Raw genomic sequence first — 24,748 nt, forward strand, 5'->3', positions numbered from 1 at the left:
AAGAAATGAAATAATTAAAATAGAAATAAAAAACAGAAATGGAAGTATATCAAGAAGCCAAAAAGTTTTCTTTGAAATGATTAATATAATTGGTAATCTGAGTTTAAAAAAATAATAATGAATAATATACAATTAATCAATAATAGAGATAGAAGAGGCATCACTGAGAATGCTACTCATAATATGAATATAATAAGATGCTATAATGAAAATTTATGTTAATTAATTCTATAAACTTAGACAAAATAGACCAATTCAAAATTACTACATAAAAATTTTGGCAAAATGTCTTGCTTGTATCCTACAAAAAGCAAAATTCTCAAATTAAGATGTTTTCACAAACACAACTCTATGTGTAGATTATTTAATGAGTGAAATCTACAAAACATGTAAGGAAATGTACTAACAATCTTATAGAAATTCTTTAAACTAAGAATGAGGAGGAAGCATGCACAGAGGGAAAAATGAAAAAAAAAAAAATGGCACTTTTCCTTCTCACTCACTGAAGTCTCTAAAAATGGTAAGGAATTTTATTTAGTAAGAATACAAAACAACTCATTCAATGATTTTGTTGTTGTTGTTCAGTTGCTAAGTCACGTCTGACTCATTTCATTCCCAAGAACTGCAGCATGCCAGGCTTCTCTGTCTTTCACTGTCTCCTGGAGTTTGCTCAAATTCATGTCCACTGTGTCACTGATGCCATCCAACAATCTCATTCTCTGTCATCCCCTTTTCCTCTTGCCTTCAATATTTTCCAGCATCAAGGTCTTTCCCAATGAGTCAGCTCTTGCATCAGGTGCCAAAGTATTGCATCAGCATCAGTCTTTCCAATGAATATTCAGACTTTAAATTCCACAAAATGAAGAACTTGCTCATAATTGATCCTTCTTACTGGCATTATGCAGTGTGGTGGCTACAAATAAATATTAATTGATCGATTAGAATTAAAACTCATCGAACCCTAGAACTTCATTGATCTATTTTGTACCAAAAGCAATTATGGATAATGCAAGTAAAAGTTTAGAAAATAAAAAATGCAAAGAAAATAAAAGCAAAAGTAAACAAATGGGACCATAATTAAACTAAAAATCTTTTGTGTAGCAAAGGAAACCATACACAAAATGAAGACAGCCTGCTGAATGAGAGAAGATATTTTCAAATTATATATGACTGATAAAGAGCTCATATAACTCAATATAAAAAACAACAACAACAACAAACAACCTGATTAAAAAATGGGAATAATATCAGAATAGACTTTGTTTTTTTGTTTTTTGTTTTTTGTTTTTTTCCAAACAAGAAATGCAGATGGCCAGCAGGTACATTAACAGAAGGCAGAGGAATCAAATTGACAGCATCCTCTGGATCATAGAATAATTCCAAAAAAAACATCTATTTCTAATTCATTGACTATGCTAAAAGCCTTTGACTGTGTGGATCACAACACACTGTGGAAAATTCTAAAAGAGATGGGAATACCATACCACCTTATCAGTCTCCTGGAAAACTTTCATGCAGGACAGGAAGCAACAGTTAGAATCTGACATGGAATAATGGAGTGGTTCAAAATTGGGAAAGAAGTACATCAAGGCTGTATATTTTCACCCTGTTATTTTAACTTATATGCAGAGTACATCATGTGAAATGCTGAGCTGGATCACAAGCTGGAATCAAGATTACCAGGAGAAATATTAACAACCTCAGATATGCAGATAATCCGACCTAGAGCCAGACATCCTGGAATGTGAAGTCAAGGGGGCCTGAGAAAGCATCACTACGAACAAAGCTAGTGGAGGTGATAGAATTCCAGTTGAGCTATCCCAAATCCTGAAAGATGATGCTGTGAAAGTGCTGCACTCAATATGCCAGCAAATTTGGAAAACTCAGCAGTGGCCACAGGACTGGAAAAGGTCAGTTTTCATTCCCATCCCAAAGAAAGGCAATGCCAAAGAATGCTCAAACTACTGCACAATTGCACTCATCTCACACGCTAGTAAAGTCATGCTCAAAATTCTCCAATCCAGGCTTCAGCAATATGTGAACCGTGAACTTCCTGATGTTCAAGCTGGTTTTAGAAAAGGCAGAGGAACCAGAGATCAAATTGCCAACATCTGCTGTATCATGGAAAAAGCAAGAGAGCTCCAGAAAAACATCTATTTCTGCTTTATTGACTATGCCAAAGCCTTTGACTGTGTGGGTCACAATAAACTGTGGAAAATTCTTCAAGAGATGGGAATAGCAGACCACCTGATCTGCCTCTTGAGAAATTTGTATGCAGGTCAGGAAGCAACAGTTAGAACTGGACATGGAACAACAGACTGGTTCTAAATAGGAAAACAAGTTCATCAAGGCTGTATATTGTCACCCTGTTTATTTAACTTATATGCAGAGTACATCATGAGAAATGCTGGACTGGAAGAAATACAAGCTGGAATCAAGATTGCCGGGAGAAATACCAATAACCTCAGATATGCAGATGATACCACCCTTATGGCAGAAAGTGAAGAGGAACTAAAAGACCTCTTGATGAAAGTGAAAGTGAAGAGTGAAAAAGTTGGCTTAAATCTCAACATTCAGAAAACAAAGATCATGGCATCCGGTCCCATCACTTCATGGGAAATAGATGGGGAAGCATTGGAAACAGTGTCAGACTTTATTTTTCTGGGCTCCAAAATCACTGCAGATGGTGACTGCAGCCATGAAATTAAAAGATGCTTCCTCCTTGGAAGGAAAGTTATGACCAACCTAGATAGCATATTGAAAAGCAGAGACATTACTTTGCCAACAAAGGTCTGTCTAGTCAAGGCTATGGTTTTTCCTATGGTCATGTATGGATGTGAGAGTTGGACTGTGAAGAAAGCTGAGTGCTGAAGAATTGATGCTTTTGAACTGTGGTGTTGGAGAAGACTCTTGAGAGTCCCTTGGACTGCAAGGAGATTCAACCAATCTATTCTGAAGGAGATCAGTCCTGGGTGTTCTTTGGAAGGAATGATGCTAAAGCTGAAACTCCAGTACTTTGGCCACCTCATGCGAAGAGTTGACTCACTGGAAAAGACTCTGATGCTAGAAGGAATTGGGGGCAAGAGGAGAAGGGGACGACAGAGGATGAGGTGGCTGCATGGCATCACTGACTCGATGGACGTGAGTCTGAGTGAACTCCGGGAGTTGGTGATGGACAGGGAGGCCTGGCATGCTGCGATTCATGGTGTCACAAAGAGTCAGACTTGACTGAGCGACTAATCTGATCTGATCTGATGTAGATGATACCACTCTAATGGCAGAAAGCAAAGAGGAACTAGAGACTCGAAAGGAGGCTGAAAAAGCTGGCTTAAAGTCACTACAGTGGGTAGTAACTGTAGCCATAAAATTAAAGACACTTGCTCTTTGGAAGAAAACCTACAACAAATATAGACAGTGTATTAAAAAACAGAGACATCACTTTTTCAACCAAGGTCCATATATTCAGCACTATGGTTTTTCCAGTAATCATGCATGGATGTGAGAATTGGACCATAAAGAAGTCTGAGTGCCAAAGAACCGATGCTTTTGAACTGCGGTCCTGGAAAAGACTCTTGAGAATCCCTTGGACTGCAAAGAGATTAAATCAGTCAGTCTTAAAGGAAATCAATCCTGAATATTCTTTGAAAGGATGGATGCTGAAGCTGAACCTTCAATATTTTGGCTACCTGAAGCAAAGAGCCAACTCACTGGAAAAGACCATGATGCTGAGAAAGACTGAGGGCAGGAGGGGAAGGGGACAACAGAGGATGAGATGGTTGGATGGCATCAGCGACTCAATGGACATGAGTTTGAGCAAACTCCAGGAGATGCTGAAGGACAGGGAAGCCTGGCGTGCTGCAGTCCATGAAATCACAGAGATTCGGACATAACTTAGCCAGTGAACAGCAACAGGCATACGAGAAAATGCTCAGCATTGCTAGTCTTCAGGGAAATTCAAATCAAAATTGCCATGAGGCATGACCTCACACTTAACCGGATGACTATCATCAAAAATAAAATAAATAACATGTGTTGGCTAGGATGTGGGCAAAAGGAACCCTGTACACTGTTGATGGGAATGTAAACTGGTATAGCCAGGGTGAAAAGTAGTATGGAGTTTTGTCAAAAAATTAACAATCAAATTACCATATGATAAATCAATTCCACTCCTTGTTATATATCCATAAAACTTTAAGCTCTATTTAAAAAATAAACATACATCCAAATGTTTATAGCAGTATTATTTATAATTGTGAAGAATTGGATACAACCTAAGTGTCCATCAACAGGTAAATGGATAAAAAAAAGTGGTACATGTATACAATGAAATACCAGGCAAAACAAAATATCATAAACAAAACAGAATAAAATTTTGCCATTTGCAGCACCATGCTTTGAGGGTATTTTCCTAATGAAATAAATTAGAGAAAGACACATACTGTATGGTACAATTTACAATGCTATAACTAGTGAATATAGCAAAAAAAAAAAAAAATAGGCAGACTCAAAGATATAGAGAACCAACTATTAGTGGAGAGATAGAGGGAGGAGGTGAAATATAGGGGTAAGGAATTAGGATGTACAAACTATTAGGTAAAAAGTAAGCTATAAAATATATCAAACAATATGGAGAATGTAGCCATTATTTTATAGCTAACATAAATGAATTATGACTTTTTCACAAGTGTGAATGACTTATATTGTACACCCGTAACTCAAGTTATTAACTAAATAAATGTTTCTATTTATTAAGGTCCACATGTTATTGCTGTTGGTGTTTAAATACCAGCAAAGAAATAATATAATAAAGTAGATACTGCATCTCTTATCAACCTCAGAGTTGTGGTTGTCCTAAAAAATAAAATGGACAATTTAAAATATCTGTTGCTGGGCTTTACTCATGGCTCAGTGGTAAAGAATCTGCCTGCCAATACAGGAGACACCATTACGATTCTGAGAAGATCCCACCTGCTGCAGAACAACTAGGCCTATATGCCACAACTATTAGCCCATGCACTAGAGCCTGCGAACTGCAACTACTGAGTCCACATGCCATGACTACTGAAGCCCTAACCCTAGAGCCTGTGCTCCACAACGAGAGGAGGCACACCAATAGGAATACCAAGCACCACAACTACAGAGTAGTCCCCACTTTCCACAATGACAGAAAAGCTCACACAGCAGCAAAGACCCAGCACAGCCAAAAATAGACAATTTTTTTAAATTAATAGACTTAATTAAAAAAAAAATTTAAAATATATGTTGCTGAAAACACATGTTAAAAATTGTTCAACAGACTGAATGAGTCAAATGAATACACATTTTTAAAAAATATGACATAGTGCAGTCTGTGGTTGGGGTCCAAAGAGTTAGATCTCTAGGACTGGGATGCAAGAAGGAGTGACTGAGGTTTTTTATATCTTTCCCATCTCACAAAGGTTTTACTTATCTTGACTGATCTGAATGTTCCATATTAAGGGTTTGTACTTCAGTTCAGCTCAGTTCAGTTGCTTAGTCGTGTCTGACTCTTTAATAACCCATGAATTGCACCACGCCAGGCCTCCCTGTCCATCACCAACTTCCGGAGTTCACCCAAATTCATGTCCATCGAGTCAGTGATGCCATCCAGCCATCTCATCCTCTGTTGTCCCCTTCTCCTCCTGTGACCAATCCCTCCTAGCATCAGAGTCTTTTCCAATGAGTCAACTCTTCGCATGAGGTGGCCAAAGTCTTGGAGTTTCAGCTTTAGCATCAGTCCTTCCAAAGAACACCCAGAACTGATCTCCTTTAGAATGGACTGGTTGGATCTCCTTGCAGTCCAAGGGACTCTCAAGAATCTTCTCCGATACCACAGCTCAGAAGCATCAATTCTTCGGCACTCAGCTTTCTTCACAGTCCAACCCTCACATCCATACATGACCACTGGAAAAACCATAGCCTTGACTAGATGAACCTTTGTTGGCAAAATAATGTCTCTGGTTTTTAATATGCCCTCTAGGTTTGTCATAATTTCCTTCCAAGAAGTAAGTGTCTTTTAATTTCATGGCTGCAATCACCATCTGCAGTGATTTTGGAACCCCCAAAAATAAAGTATGAGACTGTTTCCACTGTTTCCCCATCTATTTCCCATGAACTGATGGGATGCCATGATCTTCGTTTTCTGAATGTTGAGCTTTAAGCCAACTTTTTCACTTTCCTCTTTCACATTCATCAAGAGGCTTTTTAGTTCCTCTTCACTTTCTGCCATAAGGATGGATGTGTGTGTAAATCAAAGGAGACATCAATGAACTTAATATGTATTAAATATGATGTATTCCTGAAGGCATCATGTGTTGGGTCAAACCTCCCCTTGTGTATCCAGATTTGTACTAACAGTGAATGCATCCCAGTCATGTAAAGTCAGGGAGAATCCTGTAATTCTTTATCCACCAGATCTTTCAATATCTTCCAAGGATGGCTCAAAGAGAGGTCCATGTAATACTGATTATAGTCCTTGCTTTTTTGGCACACCATATAGTCAAAGCTAAACACCATACAAATGGGGGGAAAATCTGAGTTAAGAAGGAACCTCAGTTGAAACCAAAAGAAATCATGGCAAATGTTAATGAGGTGTATATGTGTGTGTGTGTGTTAGTTGCTCAGTGTATCTGACTCTTTGCGACCCCATTGACTGTAGCCTACCAGGCTTCTATGTCCATGGAATTTTCCAGGCAAGAATATTGGAGTGGGTTGCCATTTCGTCCTCCAGGGGATCTACCAGACTCAGACACTGAACCTGGGTCTCCTGCACTATAGGTAGATTCTTTACCATATGAGCCACCAGGGAATGATGCTTAATTCCTAGGAAGGATGCAATCATGAGAGCACTTAAAAGTGAAACTAAGTGTACTGCATTTGCTAACACACATTGCATTTGCTCAGAATTGTTATTAACTTTTAACTGATGCTAATAAAGCCACTACTGATTTTACCCCAAAATTGGGAAACTGAACTGTGCTGATTTATATGACCCAGCAATCCCACTGCTGGGCATACACAACCAAGGAAACCAGAATTGAAAGAGACACATGTACCCACAACATGTTCATCACAGCACTGTTTATAATATCCAGGACATGGAAGGAACCTAGATGTCCATCAGCAGATGAATGGATAAGAAAGCCATGGTACATATACACAATGAAGTATTACTCAGCCATTAAAATGAATACATTTTAATCAGTTCTAATGAGGTGGATGAAACTGGAGCCTATTATACAGAGTGAAGTAAGCCAGAAAGAAAAACACCAATACAGTATACTAACGCATATATGTGGAATTTAGAAAGATGGTAATGATAATCCTGTATGTAAGACAGCAAAAGAGACACAGATGTATAGAACAGTCTTTTGCACTCTGTGGGAGATGGTGGGGGTGGGTTGATTTGGAAGAATGGCATTGAAACATGTATAATATCATATGTAAAATGGATTGCCAGTCCAGATTCGATGCCTGATACAGGATGTTCGGGGCTGGTGTACTGGGATGACCCAGAGGGATGGTATGGGGAGGGAGGTGGGAGGGAGTTCAGAATGGGGAACACATGTACACCCGTGGCGGATTCATGTTGATGTGACAAAACCAATACAATATGGTAAAGTAATTAGCCTCCAATTAAAATAAATTCATATTAAAAAAAAAAAAAACAAATAATCTAGAGAAAGGCATGACTTGCTAAGTCTGATGACTTAGTTGACTGGTAGCCAATTGGTATGATAACTTTTTGTATGATTTTTGGTCATTGCTACTATTTTTTTAAGTAACATGAGGGAAATATGATGTCTGAATTAAAAATTTTATTATAGTTATAATGCTTTCAAGTAAAGCGGAAATGTTACTCAAATGGTCTTAGAAAGTGCAATGTTAATTCCCATTTACCAGTGATGGTCCTTTAGGGGACACTTAGAGGAAGTTGTTTGATACTAAGATTGTAGATTATGATAAAGAGTTTCAAGGAACTTATCATAAATTTTGATCAATACTCTATAACTAAATTTACCAGTGTCAAAATTGCTACATTATGTGTGTGATACATGATGAGAAGAGTAATTATAACAAATGTGGATGATAAAAGAAGTATTTTTCCAGGAGACTGTTTGCATGAGGAAGCCATTTCAGGAGGATAATGAAGGATTTGTGAATGGACCAGAGAAACCAAATCCCTGATGGAATATCACAGGCATTATCAAAGATGGGAGAGAAGGTCTGTTTCATTTCCCAAGGAAGGTGATTGGATAATATAATTACTGGGAAATCTCATCTCCTTAAAGTTTCAGTGTCCAGGTGAGGTGTGTTAGAGATCTGTGCCAGAGATCTCTATGAGGACTTATGAGGACAATATTACAACTTTAAGCTGAGGCAGAACGACATTATACCATGTGATCTTTGTTCCATTCTCTATTTCTCTATGTATCCAGGTCATCCACCTCACCAGTGAAATCACTTTGGTTCAAATCACTGGTGGTTCAAATTGTCAGGATTAAAAGAATAATATTAAAATTCAACACCATGTCAGTGTAACTGGGGAGAAAATGGGTAGTGTTATCTTACCTGAAGACCTGTATTAGTAGGAACAGGTGCCATGATATATGATCATTGTAAGGTTGTTGCTGAATCACACAAAGACGCCGGGATTCTTGGCCCCCGAGGAGAAGAATTCAATCCAGGGCCAGAGGAGAGGCTTGATCGCTCAGAGCTTTGTGTAATAAAGTTTTATTAAAGTATAAAGGAGATAGAGAAAGCTTCTGACATAGGCATCAGAAGGGGGCAGAAAGAGTACCCCTCTGCTAGTTTTCAGCTGGATGTTATATAGTCACTGAAAGTGAAAGTGAAGTCGCTCAGTCGTGTCTGACTCTTTGCGACCCCTTGGACTGTAGCCCACCAGGCTCCTCTGCCCATGGGAATTCTCCAGGCAAGAATACTGGAGTGGGTTGCCATTTCCTTCTCCAGGGGATCTTCCTGACCCAGGGATCAAACCCAGGTCTCCTGCATTGCAGGCAGACGCTTTAACCTCTGAGTCTATATAGTCACTAGCAGTCTGTTAATGAAAGAAAGGAACGTCTTAAAACTCAGAATGGCACCAGGCCCCTCACCCATAAGATGCATTTTGGGATAATCTTGGCACCAAGTGGTTCACCCTGGGCCATAAAATGATTAACTTGAATCTTGAAGAAGGGCAGATCACCATACAAATAATTTCGTTTACACAGATTAGGGGAACAATATCTGAGTATAACATACTGGTTTGTCAAGTAGGTTCTGAGCCATTAGGCAGAACGGACTTGAAGACAGAGTTTTGGGTAAATGCATAGTACATTAGCATAGCTTAAGACAAACATTTCCATAAAAAATGCATTGGTTATCTCAAGGTTTGAGAATAGCTAACTTTAGGTGAAACCAGGTGTCATTATGGCAACACAGTATTTTAACAGACACCTCCTTTTAAATTTGTATAGAAAAGGAAAAAAATATTGCTAGTTTGTTTTCCTCCTGCCGCTTAAGAGAGATAAAAATGTCTGACACTTTCAGGCTATTTCCTCCGTTTGGAGACCCCTGGTCTTCCTGCCTGTTACCCTCTCAATCATGGTTATGTCCAAACACCAAGTGGCATCTAGAGGGATTTTAAATAATGGACCCTAGTAACTGCAAAGGTGTTGTAATTATGGGTATACAGGTTAAGCATGTGAAAAGGAAATTTATACTGTAATTTTAACTTATGTGTTGAATGTCAAATATTATGTTGACGTCTATACTCTATTAACTTTAGTTTGGCATTAAAACCAACTTCTCATCCTAATCAAAATGAAAAAATAATGAGGAATTTACCTGAAACTCTTGATCAATGTCATGCATATCATTGTAGATTAGTCTGAAAGAGGCTTAAGAAATATCAGACGTGCCTTCACTAATATACAAGAAATAGCCAAATAACACTTGATGGCAGAGAAAGGGTATACTCAATCTGATAAAAATATCAAAATTCCTGTGAAGGAATAAAGCCATTACTAAAATGATATATGTAAAAATAATTTCCATTTTCCATTAGGTAGGTAAAATCTCACAAGCCATTGGAGTTTTACAGACTTATATGTATAAATTCTTGTGGGGAAATATTTTCATAAAATTTATATTTAGACAAATTATGTAAAGAAACATAGAAATATTTGACAAGGCAGTATTGCTCAAGATCAGAGGGTGAACAGTGCAGTAAAGCTAAAAATGGGCTATGACTTAGATCAGACTTCTCTATACATAAGCTGATGGCAATTATCAGTGAGAATATACTTGAGAGTTCTTTTAAATAAATGCATTTTGACAAGCATGATTTGTCTATTTGACTCATTGTAAATAAATACAGAATTTAAGAATTTATAGGGAGAAGGCAATGGCACCCCACTCCAGTACTCTTGCCTGGAAAATCCCACGGATGGAGGAGCCTGGTGGGCTGCAGTCCATGGGGTCGGTAAGAGTCAGACACGATAGAACATGATCAGCTGAAGAATAAGTTAGTCCAGTGCATAGAGTACAAAAATGCTTTAAAAAAAAACAACAAACTTTAACATTAATTTTACGGACACAAGGTTAGGTGTCCATGTTTACATCATTCCTGGAGTACGAAAGAGCAATCAATGCACTCCAGTATTCTTGTCTGGAAAACACAAAGGACAGAGGAGCTTGATGGGCTACAGTCCATGGGGTTGAAAAGTATTGAACACAACTGAGCACCTATACATACAACGGGGGAGAAAGGAATGTTAGAGATTGCTTCTGATGGTTTTGGTCTCTCTAGAAATAAGTTGGTTTTGTGTTGGAAACTTCTGGATAAGTCCCAAAGTTTGTTGTTGGAGAAAATCTGTGATTTATGTGAGTCTGCTTTGACAATGCAATTATTTTATGGTAATATAGTAATGTTTATTTAATGTTAAAAAAATCAATGTAAATTACCACATTAATAGAATAATGGAGAAGAAAAGTATATAATCAACCAGTAGACACAGGGAGAGTATTGGCAAAATTCAATACATATTTATGATAAAAATACATATCAGAAATTTTGCAACATAAAAGTACTTTCTTAATTCAATGAATATATTTTAAAAGTCTGTAAATAAGATTATATTTGAGTGTGAGATATTGGATATTTTCTCCAAAGATCAGGATGTCTATTCTCACTACCTCTTTTTAGTATTATATGTATGTTCAACTGCTAGGTCATGTCCGACTCTTTGTGGCCTCATGGACTGTAGCTCACCAAGCTCCACTGTCCTTGGTAGTTTCCAGGTAAGAAAACTAGAGTGGGGTTGCCATTTCTTTCTCTAGGGGGATCTTCCTAACCCAAGGATCAAACTCAAGTCTCCTGTGCCTCCTGCACCGGCAGGCTGATTCTTTATCACTGTGCCATCTGGGAATCCCTTTTAACATTACAGTCAATACTATAGCTACTGAACATAGTATAAGGAAATAACCCATTAGGGTTGGAGAGGATAGTGATAAGCAGAAAACCTAAAATCATCTGCAGTAAAATGACTATAATTAATAAGTAAATTTACCAGTGTCATAAGAACAAGGTCAATATACATAAATAACTATTTCCACATATGAGCACCGAATCAGGGGAAAACAAAATAAAAAAGAAAATAATACCATTTAAAGTAACATAGAACATTTAAAATCAATTTAATAAATATTGTCTATGACATATATTCTGACAATTATAAAATATTTTAAGGGAAATGAAACAGTGTTAAATATATCATTATTCATGGAATTAAAATTTCTCAGTATTTTAAAGATGTCCATCCTTACCTAATCTACAGATTCAATCATAATTATAATCAAATTTATAAACAGTTACAGTCTAGTCATAAAATTATATGGAAATACAAAGAAGTTATAAGAGCCAGTAAAATCTAGGATTTCAACACCCGCTTTAAAATTGCAGTAAATAATAAGGGATTGGTATAAATAATGACAATCACATTAACACAGAGGAATACAAATTAGATCAATGAAACAGAATAATCATATATAGATCCAAACATATACTATCCTGATGTTCAATAAAGGTCTAAAGGAAATAAAATAGGGGGAGATCAACTTTTCAATTAAGTAGTGCTTGCAATATTAAAGTATTTGTTGAATAAAATGAACTAGGACTCTTATCTCATATAACACACAAGAACTAATTCAGGAAGGATCACTCCAAATATAAAATAAAATTATGCAAAGGAGACTAAAAAAACCATGAGAAAATATTTTAATCACCTGGAGATAGAGTATTTCTTACATAGAGCAGGCAAAAAAGCACTAAGACAAAACCACAAGCCCACACTAAACCAAAATATACAATCAACCTGACAAACTGGGCTCATTGAACAAAGTCACTAGGATTTGAAAATACTGACTTAGATAGGAATAAAGTATTTATTATATGAATTTGACAAACTATTTGCATCAAATCTATATAAAACTGCATAAAGTAAGTCAGAATAGCGAGATAAAATGATACAAACCAATTTCAAAAAAGAATGGTAGAAGATTTTAAGACTTGAGCTAATAGTTCACAAAAATTATATACAAATGACCTAAATGGACATGGGAGTATCACTAATCCCCAGAAAAGTGCAGTTTTAAGCTATAATGAGATATCACATGCAAATGATGATAGCTGAAATCTTTAAAATCTCACAACATTGTTTGTGATACTATAGGACAATTGTAACTTGTATATATTTTATACAAATCATTTAAAAAATATCTGACAGTTTCTTTTACACCTGATCTATGACCAAATTATTCCAACTCTAGGTGTTTAACAAAAATAAATTAAAATAAATGCCCATGGAAAAGAAATGAAAACATATGATCATAAAAATATATTCACAAGAAAGTTCTTATCAGCTTAATTTATAATATACACAATCTGGAAATGATCCAAAAGTTCATTAATAGGAGACTAGGTAATCAAACTGTGACAGAATCATAAAATACAAGTCTAGACAACTACAAAACAAGCACAACAGATATTAATAGAAATTGAGTCATGAAACAAAGTGGATACTTCTAAAATACAAAGTAAAGTATATTATTACTAATTTTGTGAAACTTCAAAGAAGGCAAAATAATCCATGATGGAAAAATAAAGTATAACCGTGCTGCCTTAGGGGGCTTCCCAGGTTGTGCTAGTGGTAAAGAAACCACTTGTCAATGTGGGAGACATAAGAGATTCAGCTTGGATCCCTGCTTCTGGAAGATCCCCTCGAAGAAGGCTTGGAAATCCACTCCAGTATTCTTGCCTGGAAAATCCAATGGACAGAGGAGCCTGGTGGGCTATAGTCCATACAGTCGCAAAGAGTCAGACCTGACTTAGATGACTTAGCATGCATGCACACATATTGCCTTAGAGGAACATGGGTTATCTGGGAAAAGGCATGCAGGAAATTTCTAGGGTAATGCTATCTTATCTATCCTGTTAGGAATTTGGAGTAACAGATGATGTATACACATCTGTCAAAATGCATTAAGTAGAGTATGTAATTTTGCTGAATTTCACTCTATGTAAACTTTACATAAGAAAATTGTAAATAAACATGACATTTCTATTAGTGATATGTCAGCTGATATGTTTAGGGATAAAATTTACTGATCATCAGTTTATGTTGAAATGCTTCTAAATAGAAGATGAATTGATTAACGTAGGGATAAAGAACTGAATAGATGGATAGGTATATGAATTCAGTATAGTAAATTAGTTTTTGCAATATCTTGATAATAGATATATGGATATTCACTGGGAAATTTTCAAATTTTTCTGATGTTTCAATGTTTTACATAATAAAATACAAAAAAGGGAAAGGAGCAGTAAAAATTATGAAAGCAGTAAAAAAATGAATTATGAAAAAAAATTAAGAAAAAAATAATAGTATGTCAATGAGTATAAGGAAAATACTTGAATATATATAATATTGTATTTAAGATATTTCAGACATTATAGGTATTGCATTTAATACGGAAGTGCAAACCCCTTTATATAGAATACATATATTTGAACATCACAAGATAATATAATAGTTATTTGAATTAGTAAAATAATGTTATACATAAAATAATAAGTGATAAAGCATAAATGTTTTCACAAAGATCAGTGGAACAGAAAGCTCAGCAATAGACACCTGTTGGGTCCTAAGTTAATTTAGAAGCAACAACACCTCAGTGGCACTGAGTACCCAGATCTTGGCTTTTTAATCTATTTTCCAATGAAAGAAATCAAAACTCCTGACACAAATAGCTTTCTAGTGCCTTGAAATATAGATGAGCCCAGAGCATCTTGTAATGTCAAAAACTACAAAAGTGCTTACAACAAAAAGTATAAAACAACAAGAAATAACCCACAGTGATGGGAGTATATCAAAGGCTCAAGGGGTATCTGAAAGAGCTTCCAATAAGTAAAGCTAGAATACTTTTTTTTTCCTCATTTTGTAAAAAATTAATTTATTTTTTATTGAAGGAGAGGATCATCAAAAAAGCAAGAGAGTTCCAGAAAAACATCTATTTCTGCTTTATTGACTATGCCAAGCCTTTGACTGTGTGGATCACAATCAACTGTGGAAAATTCTTCAAGAGATGGGAATACCAGACCACCTGACCTGCCTCTTGAGAAACCTATATTCAGGTCAGGAAGCAACAGTTAGAACTGGACATGGAACAACAGACTGGTTCCAAATAGGAAAAGGAGTTCGTCAAGGCTGTATATTGTCACCCTGTTTATTTAACTTATATGCAGAGTACATCATGAGAAACGCTGGACTGGAAGAAGCACAAGATGGAATCAAGATTGCCAGGAGAAATACCAATAACCTCAGATATGCAGATGACACCACTCTTATGGCAGAAAGTGAAGAGGAACTCAAAAGCCTCTTGATGAAAGTGAAAGTGGAGAGTGAAAAAGTTGGCTTAAAGCTCAACATTCAGAAAACTAAGATCATGGCATCCAGTCCCATCACTTCATGGGGAATAGATGGAGAAACAGTGGAAACAGTGTCAGACTTTATTTTTTGGGCTCCAAAATCACTGCAGATGGTGATTGCAGCCATGAAATTAAAAGACACTCCTTGGAAGAAAAGTTATGACCAACCTAGATAGCATATTCAAAAGCAGACATTACTTTGCCAACAAAGGTTCGTTTAGTCAAGGCTATGGTTTTTCCAGTGGTCATGTATGGATGTGAGAGTTGGACTGTGAAGAAAGCTGAGCACTGAAGAATTGATGTTTTTGAACTGTAGTGTTGGAGAAGACTCTTGAGAGTCCCTTGGACTGCAAGGAGATCTAACCAGTCCATTCTGAAGATCAGTCCTGGGTGTTCTTTGGAGGGAATTATGCTAAAGCTGAAGCTTCAGTACTTTGGCCACCTCATGGGAAGAGTTGACTCATTGGAAAAGACTTTGATCCTGGGAGGGATTTGGGGGCAGGAGGAAAAGGGGACACCAGAGGATGAGATGGCTGGATGGCATCACCGACTCGATGAATGTGAGTTTGAGTGAACTCCGGGAGTTGGTGATAGACAGGGAGGCCTGGCGTGCTGTGATTCATAGGGTTGCAAAGAGTCGGACACGACTGAGTGACTGAACTGAACTGAACTGAATAAAAATTTCATGTTCCTCAAAGGACACCAAGTCTAAATGCTTAAACAAGTTTCCACTCAATTTCCAAAGAAAGCATCATTCTATTATTATTTAAATTTTCTAATCCATGCATAGTAAAAGAAGTACCCATTTTATTTTTTCCAACTCTAGTAATTATAAAGCTTTAACTAGACTTTCACAACTTTTAAGAAATATTACATAGGGCTTCTGAATTGTGAAACATAATGCAACAATATTAAGTGTACTACATTAGAGTCCATTCACTGTTGTAATAAACCATCACATAGTTAGTGGATTAAAGCAATATAAATGCATTACCTAATAGTCCTGGTTGTCAGTATTCTCTGATTAATGTCACTGGGTAAGGTGTAAGCACAGCTGTGTTCTCTCTGCAGGCTCTATGGGAGAATAAATTTCTTCATTATTCCAGCTTCTAGAAGCTGCTTGTAACCCCGGCCTCATGGCCGCATCACCCCAATCTCGACTTCAGTCATCATGTCTTGTTGGAATCTGACCTCCTGCCTTCCTCTAGTAAAGACTTATCTGTATAGTGCCTGCACTTCTCCTATATCCACAGTCCAGGATAATCTTCCCATCTCTAGATCCTTAACTCAATCACCTCTGCAAAGTCCCTTTGGCCATGTAAATTAACACACTCAGTTTCATAAATTAGGATGAAGACATTTTAAGGAACCATTATTCTAAGCTACCAGGTACATAAGAAAATACTGACATGGAAACATCTGCATCGAATACCCTGAAAAAATTGTTTTCTGACTAGGTTAGTTTGCTCAGTTGTATTACTTCAAATGATCATAGGCAACAACTGATTAATGTACTTTTTTAGATTCCTGTGTCATATACCATCAATATGTCTTTAATATCTATCTTTTAAACTATATTATAAGCTTAAGTGTGTATAGTCCATGGCATGATTATTCTGTCCTTGTATTCCAAGAACTTAACATAAAGTCTGGGATATTTAGAGCATTGATCAAAGAAAGCTCAGCGTTGAAATTATATTTTCTCTTGATTTTGATTATAATTCAGGTTTTATAAGAACATGACTATTTTTATGTATAATGTATGATCTAAAATGCTATAATGACAAGTAAGGTTTCCTCTGAGAGGGAATGTTAGATTGTCTGATTTGAAATCTTGCTTCTACTCTTTAGACATATTGTATTGGATAAATTATACAAACTACAAACTCTCCATATTTCCACTTCCTTTTCTCTAAAATGGTAGTGCTAATAGGACCTATCCCAGAAATTTGGTGAGAAAAAGTGTAAACTATATGTAAAACACTTAGAAGAGAGCCTAGTTATAAGAGACACAATCATTTTGCTACTAATACCTCTGCTTTTACAACACTAGGGCAGTCAAAGATCAATGTTTCTTCATTTACATTGTTCTGGTATTTTACAAAATAATGTATTTTATATCACTTGTGTCATGTATAAGCAAAAACATTATGGACATCTATACTGAATTATTTCAGATATTTACAAAAGTGTAAACAAAGTTGTATGTTCCATCAGAATTTAGGCATTAATCTTGTGGGAAATTCAATTGATTTGTAAACATTGTAATGTTCTGTCTTTCAAGGAGAATGAGACTATAATAAAAGTCTAAGGCTAAAAATCAGATCAGATCAGATCAGTCGCTCAGTCAAGTCCGAATCTTTGCGATCCCATGAATCGCAGCACACCAGGCCTCCCTGTCCATCACCAACTCCCGGAGTTCACTGAGATTCATGTTCAACGAGTCAGTGTTGCCCTCCAGCCATCTCATCCTCTGTCGTCCCCTTCTCCTCCTAACCCCAATCCCTCCCAGCATCAGAGTCTTTTCCAATGAGTCAACTCTTCACATGAGGTGGCCAAAGTACTGGAGTTTCAGCTCTAGCATCATTCCTTCCAAAGAACACCCAGGACTGATCTCAGAATGGACTGGTTGGATCTCCTTGCAGTCCAAGGGACTCTCAAGGGTCCTCTCCAACACCACAGTTCAAAAGCATCAATTCTTCGGTGCTCAGCCTTCTTCACAGTCTAGCTCTCACATCCATACATGACCACAGGAAAAACCATAGCCTTGACTAGACGAACCCTTGTTGGCAAAGTAATGCCTCTGCTTTTGAATATTCTATCTAGGTTGGTCATAACTTTCCTTCCAAGGAGTAAGCGTCTTTTAATTTCATTGCTACAGTCACCATCTGCCGTGATTTTGGAGCCCCGAAATATAAAGTCTGACCCTGTTTCCACTGTTTCCCCATCTATTTCCCATGAAGTGATGGGATCCGATGCCATGATCTTCGTTTTCTGAATGTTGAGCTTTAAGCCAACTTTTTCACTCTCCTCTTTCACTTTCATCAAGAGGCTTTTGAGTTCCTCTTCACTTTCTGCCATAAGCGTGGTGTCATCTGCATATCTGAGGTTATTGTTATTTCTCCTGGCAATCTTGATTCCATCTTGTGCTTCTTCCAGTCCAGCGTTTCTCATGGTGTACTCTGCGTATAGGTTAAATAAACAGGGTGACAATATACAGCCTTGACGTACTCCTTTTCCTATTTGGAACCAGTCTGTTGTTCCATGTCCAGTTCTAACTGTTGCTTCCTGACCTGCATACAAATTTCTCAAGAGGCAGATTAGGTGGTCTGGTATTCCCATCTCTTTCAGAATTTTCCACAGTTTATTGTGATCCACACAGTCAAAGGCTTTGGCATAGTCAATAAAGCAGAAATAGATGTTTTTCTGGAGCTCTCTTGCTTTTTCCATGATACAGTGGATGTTGGCAATTTGATCTCTGATTCCTCTGCCTTTTCTAAAACCAGCTTGACATCAGGAAGTTCATGGTTCACATATTGCTGAAGCCTGGCTTGGAGAATTTTGAGCATGACTTTACTAGCGTGTGAGATGAGTGCAATTGTGCAGTAGTTTGAGCATTCTTTGGCATTGCCTTTCTTTGGGATTGGAATGAAAACTGACCTTTTCCAGTCCTGTGGCCACTGCTGAGTTTTCCAAATTTCCTGGCATATTGAGTGCAGCCCTTTCACAGCATCATCTTTCAGCGTTTGGAATAGCTCAACTGGAATTCTATCACCTCCACTAGCTTTGTTCTTAGTGATGCTTTCAAAAGCCCACTTGACTTCACATTCCAGGATGTCTGGCTCTAGGTGAGTGATCACACCATCGTGATTATCTGGGTCGTGAAGATCTTTTTTGTACAGTTCTCCTTGTATTCTTGCCACCTCTTCTTAATATCTTCTGCTTCTGTTAGGTCCATACCATTTCTGTCCTTTATCGAGCCCATCTTTGCATGAAATGTTCCTTTGGTATCTCTGATTTTCTTGAAGAGATCTCTAGTCTTTCCCATTCTGTTGTTTTCCTCTATTTCTTTGCATTGGTCGCTGAAGAAGGCTTTCTTATCTCTTCTTACTATTCTTTGGAACTCTGCATTCAGATGTTTATATCTTTCCTTTTCTCCTTTACTTTTCGCTTCTCTTCTTTTCACAGCTATTTGTAAGGCCTCCCCAGACAGCCATTTTGCTTTTTTGCATTTCTTTTCCAGGGGGATGGTCTTGATCCCTGTCTCCTGTACAATGTCACGAACCTCATTCCATAGTTCTTCAGGCACTCTATCTATCAGATCTAGGCCCTTAAATCTATTTCTCACTTCCACTGTATAATCATAAGGGATTTGATTTAGGTCATACCTGAATGGTCTAGTGGTTTTCCCTTCTTTCTTCAATTTAAGTCTGAATTTGGCAATAAGGAGTTCATGGTCTGAGCCACAGTCAGCTCCTGGTCTTGTTTTTGCTGACTGTATAGAGCTTCTCCATCTTTGGCTGCAAAGAATATAATCGATCTGATTTCGGTGTTGACCATCTGGTGATGTCCATGTATAGAGTCTTCTCTTGTGTTGTTGGAAGAGGGTGTTTGCTATGACCAGTGCATTTTCTTGGCAAAACTCTATCAGTCTTTGCCCTGCTTCATTCTGTATTCCAAGGCCAAATTTGCCTCTTACTCCAGGTGTTTCTTGACTTCCTACTTTAGTTCCAGTCCCCTATAATGAAAAGGACATCTTTTTTGGGTGTTAGTTCTAAAAGGTAATGTAGGTCTTCATAGAACTGTTCAACTTCAGCTTCTTCAGCATTACTGGTTGGGGCATAGACTTGGATTACTGTGATGTTGAATGATTTGCCTTAGAAACGAACAGAGATCATTCTGTCATTTTAGAGATTGCATCCAAGTATTGCATTTCGGACTCTTTTGTTGACAATGGCTACTCCATTTCTTCTGAGGGATTCCTGCCCGCAGTAGTAAATATAATGGTCATCTGAGTTAAATTCACCCATTCCAGCCCATTTCAGTTCACTGATTCCTAGAATGTCGACATTCACTCTTGCCATCTCTTGTTTGACCACTTCCAGTTTGCCTTGATTCATGGACCTGACATTCCAGGTTCCTATGCAATATTGCTCTTTACAGCCTCGGACCTTACTTCTATCACCAGTCACATCCACAGCTGGGTATTGTTTTTGCTTGGCTCCATCCCTTCATTCTTTCTGGAGTTATTTCTCCACTGATCTCCAGTAGCATATTTGGGCACCTACTGACCTGGGGAGTTTCTCTTTCAGTATCCTATCATTTTGCCTTTTCATACTGTCCATGGGGTTCTCAAGGCAAGAATACTGAAGCGGTTTGTCATTCTCTTCTCCAGTGGACCACATTCTGTCAGATCTCTCCACCATGACCCACCCATCTTGGGTTGCCCCACGGGCATGGCTTAGTTTCATTAAGTTAGACAAGGCTGTGGTCCTAGTGTGATTAGACTGACTAGTTTTCTGTGAGTATGGTTTCAGTGTGTTTGCCCTCTGATGCCCTAAAAATGCTCTCTCTTTAATGTTAACCTCATCTACACTTAAATAATTGTTATTTATTTAAACTTATTGAAACATTAAATTCAGAATATATATATTTTTAAAAGACTATTAATTTCAAACATCTATATTTAAGAAAGCAGACATGCACAAATATTGTAAACTGTTCTATGACTTTGCTGGAGCTTGCTCTGGTACAGCTAAATTCATAATTTTTAAAGGCATTTGCTTCATAAAATTCTCCAAGTTTTATATTCACTATATTAGCAAACAATGAAATTTACTGCATACATTTAGAGCCCTAAATATGTTTTACTGTATCTGCTATTAAAATATATATTCAAAAAGACACAAATGCCAACTACAAAATCAAAAGAGACTAATACAAAAGATTCAGTGTGCATTTTGAATATCTCTTCCAAAGGTTTCTATTTTATATTAAATTTCATAGAAGATGGTTTCCTTAGCAACTAACAGTCTACCCCATAGTTCTTTAACAGAATAGTACTAAAAAAAGTGGTTAGGTGTCATGTGACTGAAAACAGGAGATTTTTAGTACCTGTTAAAGTTATTATCCAATTTGTTAAGATATCATTGAGGTACTTAAAATTTAACACCTTTGGACAATTAAACAGTGTGATGTAGCTGAAAAACACATATCTCCTAAAATCATCACCTCTAATAAGAATTCAGAGACCTTGCTAAAATTATGAATGAAATTTATTGTTAGGGTTCACAGCAAAAAGTATTGAAAAGGCAATGAACCTGATGCTAGAGCAGACTTGAATTATAATGAGAAATATAGTCCCTCTTAAAAAATAAATTCTTATGAATATAACTTGACTATGCATTAATATATCTATTGTCTGGCAGCCAGTTTTAATAGAATTAGAGACAAAAATTTCTAGATAGATCAATTCATATATATAAATATCTATTTATTTTGAATTTTATATAATACTCTGCATTTTCCTAAATATATAAATGTCTTCAATGTAAACTATCTGCATCATCCCTTGAAGCTTTCTTTCCTTACAATAAATTTACCTGCAGAAAAACATCTTTGCATCTCTAAGAAAATGTTTTAAAATGAATTGCCTTCAAGTCTTTAACTTATTGAGGAAAACACACCAATCACTTACTTTCAGTACTTTAAAAGTGTTTTTATATGTATACACATATACATATATATATTTAAAGGATATGATTTTTTTATTTTGGAACTCAGAGTCACCATTTTAGAGATGGTTAATATCAGAAATAAGGCATGGTTTTCATAATAGGAATTATTATCATTTAATAGAAATCATTGTTAATAATGCTGTTGCTTTTGACTGCACATTAATTCTCCAAATCTTTATTGAGCATTTATTTTGTATTAATGTTGTTCTATAAGTAGTGACAGTACAACGATTACTGTGAACTGATTGATTACCCTGGTTACTAAAATGTTGAAGATGGTAAGAAACATGATAAAAAAGTAAAACTTCACAAGAAGAGAGAAGCAAGAATATAAAAGTGTAGAAATGAAGAAATTTAACAAGACTCCTCCTAAGAGTAGTTATCAGAAACTGATATGGGAATGTACTCTGGATATATTTACTATCATAAAATGATGTATAAAAACACTGAATGTGAATGAAACAATAATGATTTTATATCCTCATCATAAATTAAGAAAAAATTTCCACCCTAAAGCAAAGAACCGGATTATATATATATTTCTAAATCTGTCAGATAAAGATACTAAAATAGACAACACAGGTATAGACTCATATGACTCATCGATTCACATGAAATTTTTGGATGGCATTTCAAATCACTGAAAGAAAGAAGAAACTGAGAAAAGTGACATGAAAATGTCATCTTTTATTTCCTTGTTATGTAAATATATATCTCATATGAAAAGTATACAATAAGACCAAAATTAAAAATGATACAAAAATTACTAGATGTACAATGGGTAAAAGAAAGCATTATAATTATACATAATTTTCCATTCAAACATTTTTCTAAATATACCATATACAACAGAAGCCATGAGAACATGAATGATTTATTAAAAAATATAAAATTATGGGGAATTCTCTGGTGGCCTAGTGGTCAAGATTCCAGGCTTTCACTGCAGAGGCCCAGGTTCAATCTGTTCAAGAACTGAGTTCCTATAAGCCACAAGGCACAGCCAAAACAAATTTTGCATAACACAAAATACACCATTAGTAAAGGTGACAGAATTAAATATCAAAAGTAAGTACAACAATAATAACAGAGGATCTTATTTCCCTTTTATTACAGCAAAAGATAAAAATTATCAAATATATAAAAATATAATTTCATTGGGAGTTTTTTAAAGCAAATATTAGAAACTTTTAAGGCAAATCAAAAGAAGAAATGCAACTCATACCTATGAGAAAATATATTTACACTCACTAATTACCACATAGTACAAATAAGATATTTTTTCCTATACATGTATGCATGCTAAGTTGCTTCAGTTGTGTTCAACTCTTTGCAACCCTATGGACTGTAGGCCACCAGGCTCCTCTGTCCATGGGGATTCTCCAGGCAAGAATACTGCCTTTCTCCAGGGGATCTTTCCAATCCAGGGATTGAGCCACCATCTCTTATATCTCCTACACTGGCAGGCAGATTCTTTACCAGTAGCACCACCTACTGGGAAGCCCATTTTCTCCTAAAAGATAAACCAAAATTTTAAATATTGAAAATTACCAGTATTTCTTGTCGAATATTAGAATGTACATTCTTATGCATTCTTGGTAGGTGTGTAAATTTATCTTTTTTGAGCATTTTGTCATTATTTTTATCATGTGAAGGTGATGGTAATGTTAGTCATTTTAGTGACAATAGAAAGAAAAAAGCAGTAGCAACAACCAAACCTATAACTTGTTGAAGACTTATGCACTAGTCAGAGCTCCCAGCACTTTATTAGCTCACTCAGAAACACTTGATATGCTAAGTGCTCTTAAAGTCTCCATGCTGAACACTAGGAATTTAAGACAGAAATGTCTGAACATGCTTTGGTAACATCACATAACTAGTAAATAATAGAAATGAGACATTAGTCTGGGCATTCTGACTCCAAAGCAACTTCTAACTCCAAAGCAACTGCGGTATAGTGTTAACCACTATACCACACTAAGGAAAAGTCAAATTGAATTAAAAGTGCAAAAGCAGGTGATTCATCTATGTAAGGTTATAGATGTAGATCTAGAGTTTACATATGAATAGAGAATAGTCAGTTATTTCCAGAGCACCATGTTGAGCTCCCTGTGTCATACAGCAAATTCCCACTAGCTATTTTAGAGAGGCGGGAGATGGGAGATTCAAGGGTGAAGGGGCATATGTATACCAATGGTTGACTCATGTTGGTGTATGACAAAAACCAACACAATATTGTAAAGAAATTATCTTTCAATTTTAAATAAAATTTTATAAAGTAACTATTTCTAGACATTTTAGGCTGAGTTTTGGGCATGAATTAGAATTCACCCTAAACTTTTCAAATGATGAGACTTGAGTGGTGAGTCAGGATACACTGTTAGGGGTAAAGAGAACAAAACGAGCAAAGAGAACATCCTACAAAAGTACTACCATGGCAAACGATCATGACCTTTTGCTGACAAGACAAAGGCAATAAATGTTTTACTGGAGCCTGGAGAGTATTCTCCACACAGAGATATGATGCCTGTCCTGGGAGAGGTGTGGAGCTGAAGGGAATGCAAGAGAATTTCTCCAGATTATTTCAGTTTTGCCCCCACCCGTTTTTTCCCTCCCATTGTCCTAACCGAACCCAAAGTCCTCTGCAGAATTAGAGGCAGGAGACAACCATCAGGGATGGGTCTTCCTGAATACGGAACAGGGTGAATGCAGGAATAAAATGTGTCTAAGGAGCTAAGTCAAGAGGGTGTCTCAAACAGAGAAAATTCAGCACACTAGTAAATAAGAAATGTACTTTCAAAATTGTCTCCTCTTAAATTATCTATATTTATTTTAAAATTTAGCACAATTCTAAATCCATTAAGCTATAACCCTGAAAGTGAAGAACTCTGAGTAAATAAATGATAAATTATGCCCACATTAACTGGGGACTTCCCTGGCAGTCCAGTGGTTAAGATTCCATGCTTCCACTGCAGGGAGTGCAGGTTCAGTCTGTTGCCAGGGAACTAAG

General features: G+C 36.5%; 1 long non-coding RNA gene across 1 annotated transcript in view; it reads right to left on the reverse strand.

Annotated features, from left to right (window-relative positions):
* Positions 1 to 755: 755 nt before the first annotated feature.
* The window catches only part of LOC129652814 (uncharacterized), a 45,303-nt gene continuing 21,310 nt past the window's right edge, over positions 756 to 24,748 (reverse strand). Inside the window, exons 2-3 of the long non-coding RNA XR_008714755.1 lie at positions 15,999 to 16,078; positions 756 to 913 (exon numbers count right to left, since the gene is read on the reverse strand). This is a non-coding gene — a long non-coding RNA (uncharacterized LOC129652814). The remainder of the gene's footprint in view (positions 914 to 15,998; positions 16,079 to 24,748) is intronic.

This window comes from Bubalus kerabau, chromosome 5 (assembly GCF_029407905.1).
Source record: "Bubalus kerabau isolate K-KA32 ecotype Philippines breed swamp buffalo chromosome 5, PCC_UOA_SB_1v2, whole genome shotgun sequence".
Classification (NCBI taxonomy): domain Eukaryota; kingdom Metazoa; phylum Chordata; class Mammalia; order Artiodactyla; family Bovidae; genus Bubalus; species Bubalus kerabau.